Genomic DNA, 11,584 nt, shown 5'->3' with positions numbered 1-11,584 from the left:
TTGAAATATCATCAACTATTTAAGCTAAAAAACAACCTGAGGATTGAATATAAACATCGTTTGACATGTTTCTGTGAACTTCACGGATGCAATTTGGATTTTTTTGTCTGCCTGTTGTGACTGCGTTTGAGCCTGTGGATTACTGAAGAATACGCGCAAACAAAACGGAGGTTTTCGGATATAAAGAGAGACTTTATCGAACAAAAGGAACATTTATTGAATAAATGAATGTCTTCTGAATGCAACCATATGAAGATTATCAAAGGTATGTAATTCATTTTATCTCTATTTCTGACTTGTGTAACTCTTCTACTTGGCTGGTTACTGTTTGTAATGACTTATCTGCTGGGCTATGTTCTCAAATAATTGTAAGGTATGCTTTCGCCGTAAAGCATTTTTAAATCTGACATCTGGATTCACAAGAAGTTAATCTTTAAACCTATGTAAAATAGTTGTATCTTTTCATGAATTTTTATAATGAGTATTTCTCTCTAGGGTATGTGGGACGCTAGCTGCCTCTTCCTCAGGAAACTGTACAATTTCCCAGCCCTGTTGAAGTAGAGGGGTGGGCTGGTACAGGACAGTTTCCCAGCCCAGTGGAGGTAGAGGAGAGTACTGTCCTGTACCAGCCCCTCATATACCTCCACAGTGCTGAGAAATTGTCCTGTACCAGCCCCTCAACTCCCTCCACAGGGCTGGGAAACTGCCCACAGGGCTGAGAAACTGCCCGGTGAGCATAGTATGAGCCTCTGTTCTCGAATGTAAGCTGCCCGTTGAAGTCTTAAATTTAACCAAAGCTTACTTTTACGGAGAGCAGTGCAAGGCTCTCACAGAGCCGGCACACTTATGCCCGGGTCTCGTTGAAGTCAATAGGAGCATCTTACCCATCCAGTGTAGCAGGACATTGAGGCTACAACTTACAATATATCACATCATGTTTGTGAGAGTCTCCCCTTTCCATAGACTGGGCCTTATAGTTTGTATGCCACAAACAATTGACGTTTTCGTAAGAAGACCGATTTTCGGGATGTCTAATGGTCTGACAAACACCGCTGTAGGTCATCCACCTCCGATTTGGACTCGAATTTTGGGGGCATCCTGTTTCCATTGATCATCCTTCAGATGTTTCGACAACATGATTGGAGGCCACTTGTGGTATATTAAATTGATTGGACGTGATTTGGAAAGGCACACACCTGTCTATATAAGGTCCCGCAGTTGAAAGTGCATGTCAGAGCAAAAACCAAGCCATGTGGTCGAAAGAATTGTCTATAGAGCTCCGAAACAGGATTGTGATGAGCAGCATTGAAGCTCCCCAACAACACAATTGCCTCCATCATTCTTAAATGGATAAAGTTTGGAACCACCAAGATTCTTCCTAGAGCTGGACGCCCGGCCAAACTGAGCAATCGGGGAGAAGGGCCTTGGTCAGGAGGTGACCAAGAACCTGATGGTCACTCTGGCAGAGCTCCAGAGTTCCTCTGTGGAGAATCTTCCTGAATTACAACCATCTCTGCAGCACTCCACCAATCAGGTCTTTATGGTAGAGTGACCAGATGGAAGCCACCCCTCAGTAAAAGGCACATGACAGCCCGCTTGGAGTTTGCCAAAGGGCAACAAAATGCTCTGATCTGATGAAATCAAGATGGAACTCTTTGCCCTGAATGCCAAGTGACACGTCTGGAGGAAACCTAGCACCATCCCTACGGTGAAGCATGGTGGTAGCAGCATCATGCTGTGGGGATGTTTTTCAGCAGCAGAGTCTGGGAGACTAGTCAGGATCAAGGGAGAGATCCTTGATGAAAACCTCCTCCAGAGCGCTCAGATCTCAGACTGGAGTGAAGGTTCACCTTTAAACAGGTCAACAACCCTAAGCACACAGCCAAGACAACTCTGGAGTGTCCTTGAGATGCCCAGCCAGAGCTCAGACTTGAACCAGATCGAACATCGCTGGAGAGACCTGAAAATAGCTGTGCAGCGACACTCCCATCCAACCTGACAGAGCTTCAGAGGATCTGCAGAGAGGAATAGGAGAAACTCCCCAAATACAGGTGTGCCGAGCTTGTAGCGTCATACCCAAGAAGACTCGAGGCTGTAATCGCTGCCAAAGGTGCTTCAACAAAGTACTGAGTAAAGGGTCTGAATACTTATGGAAATGTGAGATTTCAGTTTTTTTATTTGTAATACATTTGCAAAAATGTAATTATGCGATATTGTGTTTAGACTGATGAGGGAAAAATGAATTTAATCCAATTTTGAATAAGGCTGTAACGTATCAAAATGTGTGAAATGTCAAGGCCTACAAACACTTTCCGAATGCACTGTATGCAGCCTGTCTCTGACTCTTTCCTTCATATACAGGCTTGGCCTGAAACATTGGGTAGGCCATCATTGTAAATAAGATTTTGTTCATAAATCTTATTAGGGCTGAGATCCTGGTAACGGGATCGATTTGACAACAGCCAGTGAAATTGCAGGGCGCCAAATTGAAAACAACAGAAATCTCATAATTAAAATTCCTCTAACATAAAAGTATTTCACACCATTTTTAAGATACACTTGTTGTTAATCCCACCACAGTGTCCGATTTCAAATAGGCTGTATGGCGAAAGCACCACAAATGATTATGTTAGGTCAGAGCCAAGTCACAGAAAAACACAGCCATTTTTCCAGCTAAAGAGAGGAGTCACAAAAATCAGAAATAGAGATAGAATTAATCACTAACCTTTGATGATCTTCACCAGATGACACTCATAGGACTTCATGTTACACAATACATGTATGTTTTGTTTGATAAATTTCATATTTATTTCCAAAAATCTCAGTATACATTGGCACGTTATGTTCAGTAGTTCCAAAAGCATCTGGTGATTTTGCAGAGAGCCACATCAATTTACAGAAATACTCATAATAAATGTGTGTGAAAATACAAGGGTTATACATGGAACTTTAGACAAACTTCTCCTTAATGCAACCGCTGTGTCAGATTTCAAAAAAGCTCTACAGAAAAAGCAAACCATGCAATAATCTGAGTACGGCGCTCAGAGCCCAAACAAGCCAAAAATGTATCCACCATATTATGCAGTCAACAGACGTCAGAAATAACATTATAAATATCCACTTATCTTATCACATTTACATTACATTTAAGTCATTTAGCAGACGCTCTTATCCAGAGCGACTTACAAATTGGTGCTTTCACCTTATGACATCCAGTGGAACAGCCACTTTACAATAGTGCATCTAGGTCTTTTAAGGGGGGAGGGGGAGAAGGATTACTTTATCCTATCCTAGGTATTCCTTAAAGAGGTGGGGTTTCAGGTGTCTCCGGAAGGTGGTGATTGACTCCGCTGTCCTGGCGTCGTGAGGGAGCTTGTTCCACCATTGGGGGGCCAGAGCAGCGAACAGTTTTGACTGGGCTGAGCGGGAACTGTACTTCCTCAGTGGTAGGGAGGCGAGCAGGCCAGAGGTGGATGAACGCAGTGCCCTTGTTTGGGTGTAGGGCCTGATCAGAGCCTGGAGGTAGTGAGGTGCCGTTCCCCTCACAGCTCCGTAGGCAAGCACCATGGTCTTGTAGCGGATGCGAGCTTCAACTGGAAGCCAGTGGAGAGAGCGGAGGAGCGGGGTGACGTGAGAGAACTTGGGAAGGTTGAACACCAGACGGGCTGCGGCGTTCTGGATGAGTTGTAGGGGTTTAATGGCACAGGCAGGGAGCCCAGCCAACAGCGAGTTGCAGTAATCCAGACGGGAGATGACAAGTGCCTGGATTAGGACCTGCGCCGCTTCCTGTGTGAGGCAGGGTCGTACTCTGCGGATGTTGTAGAGCATGAACCTACAGGAACGGGCCACCGCCTTGATGTTATTTGAGAACGACAGGGTGTTGTCCAGGATCACGCCAAGGTTCTTAGCGCTCTGGGACGAGGACACAATGGAGTTGTCAACCGTGATGGCGAGATCATGGAGCGGGCAGTCCTTCCCGGGAGGAAGAGTAGCTCCGTCTTGCCGAGGTTCAGCTTGAGGTGATGATCCGTCATCCACACTGATATGTCTGCCAGACATGCAGAGATGCGATTCGCCACCTGGTCGTCAGAAGGGGGAAAGGAGAAGATTAATTGTGTGTCGTCTGCATAGCAATGATAGGAGAGACCATGTGAGGTTATGACAGAGCCAAGTGACTTGGTGTATAGCGAGAATAGGAGAGGGCCTAGAACAGAGCCCTGGGGGACACCAGTGGTGAGAGCACGTGGTGAGGAGACGGATTCTCGCCACGCCACCTGGTAGGAGCGACCTGTCAGGTAGGACGCAATCCAAGCATGGGCCGCGCCGGAGATGCCCAACTCGGAGAGGGTGGAGAGGAGGATCTGATGGTTCACAGTATCGAAGGCAGCCGATAGGTCTAGAAGGATGAGAGCAGAGGAGAGAGAGTTAGCTTTAGCAGTGCGGAGCGCCTCCGTGATACAGAGAAGAGCAGTCTCAGTTGAATGACTAGTCTTGAAACCTGACTGATTTGGATCAAGAAGGTCATTCTGAGAGAGATAGCGGGAGAGCTGGCCAAGGACGGCACGTTCAAGAGTTTTGGAGAGAAAAGAAAGAAGGGATACTGGTCTGTAGTTGTTGACATCGGAGGGATCGAGTGTAGGTTTTTTCAGAAGGGGTGCAACTCTCGCTCTCTTGAAGACGGGAGGGACGTAGCCAGCGGTCAGGGATGAGTTGATGAGCGAGGTGAGGTAAGGGAGAAGGTCACCGGAGATGGTCTGGAGAAGAGAGGAGGGGATAGGGTCAAGCGGGCAGGTTGTTGGGCGGCCGGCCGTCACAAGACGCGAGATGTCATCTGAGAGAGAGGGAGAAAGAGGTCAGAGCACAGGGTAGGGCAGTGTGAGCAGAACCAGCGGTGTCGTTTGACTTAGCAAACAAGGATCGGATGTCGTCGACCTTCTTTTCAAAATGGTTGACGAAGTCATCTGCAGAGAGGGAGGAGGGGGGGGGGAGGAGGATTCAAGAGGGAGGAGAAGGTGGCAAAGAGCTTCCTAGGGTTAGAGGCAGATGCTTGGAATTTAGAGTGGTAGAAAGTGGCTTTAGCAGCAGAGACAGAGGAGGAAAATGTAGAGAGGAGGGAGTGAAAGGATGCCAGGTCCGCAGGGAGGCGAGTTTTCCTCCATTTCCGCTCGGCTGCCCGGAGCCCTGTTCTGTGAGCTCGCAATGAGTCGTCGAGCCACGGAGCGGGAGGGGAGGATCATCTTTGATGATCTTCATGAGAATGCACTCCCAGGAAACCCAGTTCCACAATAAATGCTGGTTTTGTTCGATAATGTCCATCATTTGTGTCCAATTAGCTACTTTTGTTAGCGCGTTTGGTAAACAAATCCAAACTCACGAAGCGCGTTCACTAGGAGCAGACGAAATGTCAAAATGTTCTGTTACAGTCCATAGAAACATGTCAAACGAAGTATAGAATCAATCTTTAGGATGTTTTTAACATAAATCTTCAAAAATGTTCCATCCAGAGAATTCCTTTGTCTTCAGAAATGCAATGGAACGCCAGCTAACTCTCACGTGAACGACCGTAAAGAGCTCAAGGCATTCTGCAGAACTCTGACTCATTCCCCTCTCATTCGCCCCCACTTCATATTAGAAGCATCAAACAAGTTTCTAAAGACGGTTGACATCTAGTGGAAGCCTTAGGAAGTGCAACATGACCAATATCCCACTGTATCTTCAATAGGGAATGAGTTGAAAAACGACCAACCTCACATTTCCCACTTCCTGGTTGGATTTTTCTTATGTATCAGGCAAAACCCGAGGACTAACCGTACAGAATGTTTTTTTTTTTTTTATTAGGTCTCTGTCTGTTCAGTGGTTTCTCATTGGGAAACGATATTTCCTAGGCACTTGTTTTCAGTTCCTACCGCTTCCACTAGATGTCACCAGTCTTTGGAATTTGGTTGAGGTTATTCCTTTGTGCAATGAAGAAGTACGGCCATCTAGGAGCTGGGTAACACTGTTGAGAGTTGCGCAAGACTTGAAAAGTAGCGAAGGTTTGTTGTCTTCCTGTATTGAACACAGATAGACCCGTTTTAATTTGATAGATTATTAACGTTTAAAAATACCTAAACTTTTGTACCTAAAGTTGTACAAAAGTAGTTTGAAATGTTTTGGCAAAGTTTACAGGCAACTTTTGATCAATTTTGTACTGGCGTTGCGCAAATTGGAAGCTGTTTTTTTCTGGATCAAACGCGCCAAATAAATTGACATTTTGGATATATATGGACGGAATTAATCGAACAAAAGGACCAATTGTGATGTTTATGGGACATACCAACAAAAGAAGCTCATCAAAGGTAAGGCATGTTTTAAATTTTATTTGTGTTTTGTGTAGCGCCTGCAGGGTTGAAATATGCTACTCTCTATGTTTACTGTTGTGCTATCATCAGATAATACCTTCTTATGGTTTCGCCGAAAGGCCTTTTTAAAATCTGACATGTTGGCTGGATTCACAACGAGTGTAGCTTTAATTTATTATCTTACATGTGTGATTTAATGAATGTTTTTGGCCAAGTGGAACGCAAGAAACCCCTATCCCAGAGGGATTAACTGACTTGCCTAGTTAAATAAAGTTTACATTTTGTTCTTAAATATAGGCCTATACAGTATAGAACCCTGTCTCTGACTCTTTCCTTCATATATAGCCCTATTTTATTTGATTTATTTAACCTTTATTTGACTAGGAAAGTCAGTTAAAGAACAAATCATTATTTACTATGATGCCCTACCCCAGCCAGACCTTAACCCGGACGACACTGTGCGCCGCCCAATAGGACACCCAATCACTGCCGGTTGTGAAACAGACGAAACGAGCCATGGTATGTAGTGATACCGCTAGCACTGAGATGCAACGCCTTAGACCATTGCTCCACTCTTGAGCCTACTTGGGAGCCCTATACATAATGGAAGCCTGTCTCTGACTCGTTCCTTCATCTACAGGCCTATACAGCAGAGAAGCCTGTCTCTGACTCGTTCCTTCATCTACAGGCCTATACAGCAGAGAAGCCTGTCTCTGACTCGTTCCTTCATCTACAGGCCTATACAGCAGAGAAGCCTGTCTCTGACTCGTTCCTTCATCTACAGGCCTATACAGTATAGAAGCCTGTCTCTGACTCTTTCCTTCATATACAGGACTATACAGTATAGAAGCCTGTCTCTGACTCTTTCCTTCATATACAGGACTATACAGTATAGAAGCCTGTCTCTGACACTTTCCTTCATATACAGGACTATACAGTATAGAAGCCTGTCTCTGACTCTTTCCTTCATATACAGGACTATACAGTATAGAAGCCTGTCTCTGACTCTTTCCTTCATATACAGGACTATACAGCAGAGGTTAATTTCTAATAGGTCAACTGAGGACAAAGGGAATGGGGTTATGTGCACAATGTACAGTCATTCTTCTACTTTTGCGTGTCAATGATCTGTATAATGAGGGTGAAGTTTCCCTTAGGTGCAGATCTAGGATCAGCTGGTCCCTCCACCAATCCTAACCTCAACCATTGACGGGGACAAGACATAAACTGACCCTAAATCATCATCTATGGAAAACTTCACCCAACTCCAATAAGGAGCTGCATTTGTTTGCAGAATGATGGACACACAGGTGTTCAGCCCGGACATAGTTTAATATTCAGGAAGCAGAGTTCATCACTACAGATAGTAGTAAGAGCTACTTCCTGTCTGTAACAGCACCAGGAGCAGCACTCTATCCATCAAGGACAAGGTGGTAGCGATACATTTAACTAGACAAGTTTTTATTTACAAAAGTCAGAAAACGATCAACAAGAGTTTCCACAGTTCAGATTTGATTGGACCATTTATTAAAGTATGAAGAACAACAAGGAACCATCAAATATAAACAACCATCTTTAACTGATTCAGGTTTACGTTTCTAACAGGAACAATAATCAGTAAAGTTCACTTCAAGGTTCAATCTGGGATTGGTACATCAATTTTATGACTTTTGAATGAATGTTATTAAGGCATGTATTCAGCCATTGATTCTTGAAGAATATGACTTTTAATGCCTCATGACTAGAGGCCTTTGTTTACGTTAATCAGATCACATTTATTTCATCAAACTCTCCCCCTTTGTTATGTCAGATGGCCAGATGTCGGGGCGATCTGTAGGGAGCGATATTACAGTCAGTGTGTTCTACTAAGGTCAGTATGACATCACAATAAACTACCACATATTACAGTCATTGTGTTCTACTAAGGGCAGTATGACATCACAGTAAACTACCACATATTACAGTCATTGTGTTCTACTAAGGGCAGTATGACATCACAGTAAACTTGTCACGTTCTGACCTTTATTTCCTTTGTTTTGTATTTATTTTAGTATGGTCAGGGTGTGAGTTGGGTGGGCAGTCTATGTTTGTTTTTCTATGTTTTGGGGTATTTCTATGTTTCGGCCTACTATGGTTCTCAATCAGAGGCAGGTGTCATTAGTTGTCTCTGATTGAGAATCATACTTAGGTAGCCTGGGTTTCACTGTGTGTTGGTGGGTGATTGTTCCTGTCTCTGTGTTTTGCACCAGATAGGACTGTTTTTGGTTTTCCACGTTTATTGTTTTGTAGTGATCGTGATTATCTTTTTTTATTAAACATGAATCAATATAACCACGCTGCGTTTTGTTCCGCCTCTACTTCACCACAGGAATACCCTTACAAAACTACCACATATTACAGTCAGTGTGTTCTACTAAGGTCAGTATGACATCACAATAAACTACCACATATTACAGTCGTTGTGTTCTACTAAGGTCAGTATGACATCACAGTAAACTACCACATATTACAGTCAGTGTGTTCTACTAAGGTCAGTATGACATCACAGTAAACTACCACATATTACAGTTGTTGTGTTCTACTAAGGTCAGTATGACATCACAATAAACTACCACATATTACAGTCGTTGTGTTCTACTAAGGTCAGTATGACATCACAATAAACTACCACATATTACAGTCGTTGTGTTCTACTAAGGTCAGTATGACATCACAATAAACTACCACATATCACAGTCAGTGTGTTCTACTAAGGTCAGTATGACATCACAATAAACTACCACATATTGCAGTCAGTGTGTTCTACTAAGGTCAGTATGACATCACAATAAACTACCACATATTGCAGTCAGTGTATACAATGAAAAGAGATTGAAAAGAGAAAGAAAGAAAACAGTCATTAATATTACTATTTATTTAACTTAATTGAACTTGACATTAACAATATTATTTCTCAAATGTTACAACGCCTAGGAGATGGAAAAACAGTCAGAATAATTGTTAAAAATGTATATTACAACTAGTTTAGCATAATTAAACTGAACAAATAACTATAGATTATATTGTTTAACTTCTTGGTTCTATTTCTGAAGTGTCACAGCTGGAGAGAGGAAAACAGTCAGGAAAAACAGTCAGAAAATAATATTACAATGAATTTACTGTATTTCTAACATAACAATTAACAGTGGTAGATTATTCAAAAAATATGATTTCTATTTCTCCAGTTTCAGACAGGCTAGGAGACGGCAACATAGTCAAATGTATGTTACAATTCATTTAACTTCAAATGTAACAATTGTAGATAAAACATTTTTTTAAGGAATTGTTTCTATTTCTTTGCAAAAACATCTCTTACTTTTAAAATCCCAAACAAAAAAAGTGTCGGGTGTTGGTTTTGTTGTTGTTGGAAACCCAGAAAACCTCTTTAATTCACAAACAACTACTATTCCTGACCTATTCTATTCTCATTGGTTCCTGGTTTGCACAGATTGGATTGGTTGGGCTTAGTAATGAGGAAAATACATATCTTGCCAGTGCCATGCCGCTGGGCTCAAAATGGTGGAATAAATGTTGTTACCATGTAACTTCAACACATACAATTAACATAACGATGTTAAATCAAGGTGGGAAACTGATTGGACGTCAACATAAAGGAGTTTTGCGAATGTTTGTCTTTTTCAAACAACTTTTCGTCCAAATCAAATTACAAATTTAACTGATGTCAGTGCCCAGTGTGTCCTCAGCCTCAGGGTCCCCTGACACAGGGTAGTTTTCCAGACCTGTGGAGGAAGAGGAGGGGCTGAACAAACCCACTGACAACTGTGATAGAGAAACAAATGGACAATCCCCCAAAGCTCCACTGGTTCTATAAAATGATAACTGACTAGGAGAAGAACCAGTGGGAGGTAGCTGACAATCATAGACACCATGATCATTGAAATGATCCTGAAGGCCCTCAGCTTCATGTTGTTCATCCCTTCCCCTCTCTCTCTCCTTCCCCCGGACCGGGACGTTTCAGAGCCCAGAGAACAGCCAGGCAGCAGAACAACATCACAGAAAGAGTAAGCAGGTTTAATATCAAAGTAAAGATCTTCCACCATGCAGATTGGTAATTACTAAGCATATTTACAAAGCAGAACCCAAGCACCATCATCCAGACAACACCACAACACCCCACCCTGTATCTCAGGGGTTTGTACTTCAGGAAGGTTACAGGGTGGACCACCGCCAGGTAGCGCTCCACACAGATACAGCACTGGAACAGAGGACGACCAAAGAGGTTGAAACCCGCAAAGAATGTCCCAACGCTCAATAAAGTACCATTATCTTGGATGTGATAATGAATTAAAAACATCAGATTGGACAGGATGGAGAGGATCTCAGACACAGCCAGGTTGAGAGAGAAGAAGTCTGAAGCCATCGTCCCTACAGCTCCGGTCACTATCAGCCACACGACGTAGACATTGGTGGGGAGACCCAGGATGAGGTTGATAGAGACGGCAGTTGTGAACGTTACATACTGGACATACTGGAAAGGAAGATTGTGACACTTTATAATAACATTAATTAGTAGGATATTTATAAGACATTTACAAACAGTTTGCTAATTAATCATTATTCACACATTTCAATCACTTATCAATGGGTTATTATTAGATGTTATTATAACGTTTTACCGGAAGGTATTCAGTGAAGGAAGAGAGGAGAGTAGAGTTGCTGTCTACAGAGGTGTTCATCTCTTCTCAGTCGTTGGGGTCTGTGAATGTACGAGACAAAACATTTCTATTTTGACTCCTTTAATTGGTATAAGTGAATTTCTCAAACACAATATGAAGAAATTTTTATTTATTTTCAGTGTAGACTACCTGTAGTGTTCCTCAGACAACCCTGGTCTCTTCAGTGGTCAGTGTAGACTACCTGTTGTGTTCCTCAGACAACCCTGGTCTCTTCAGTGGTCAGTGTAGACTACCTCTTGTGTTCCTCAGACAACCCTGGTCTCTTCAGTGGTCAGTATAGACTACCTGTTGTGTTCCTCAGACAACCCTGGTCTCTTCAGTGGTCAGTGTAGACTACCTGTTGTGTTCCTCAGACAACCCTGGTCTCTTCAGTGGTCAGTATAGACTACCTGTTGTGTTCCTCAGACAACCCTGGTCTCTTCAGTGGTCAGTGTAGACTACCTGTTGTGTTCCTCAGACAACCCTGGTCTCTTCAGTGGGTCTAAAGCTCTGCCTCTGACCCAGCCT

This window comes from Oncorhynchus nerka, linkage group LG18 (genome assembly GCF_034236695.1).
Source record: "Oncorhynchus nerka isolate Pitt River linkage group LG18, Oner_Uvic_2.0, whole genome shotgun sequence".
Taxonomy (NCBI): domain Eukaryota; kingdom Metazoa; phylum Chordata; class Actinopteri; order Salmoniformes; family Salmonidae; genus Oncorhynchus; species Oncorhynchus nerka.
The sequence above is the reverse complement of the archived record's forward strand: the minus strand, read 5'-3'. Positions refer to the sequence as shown.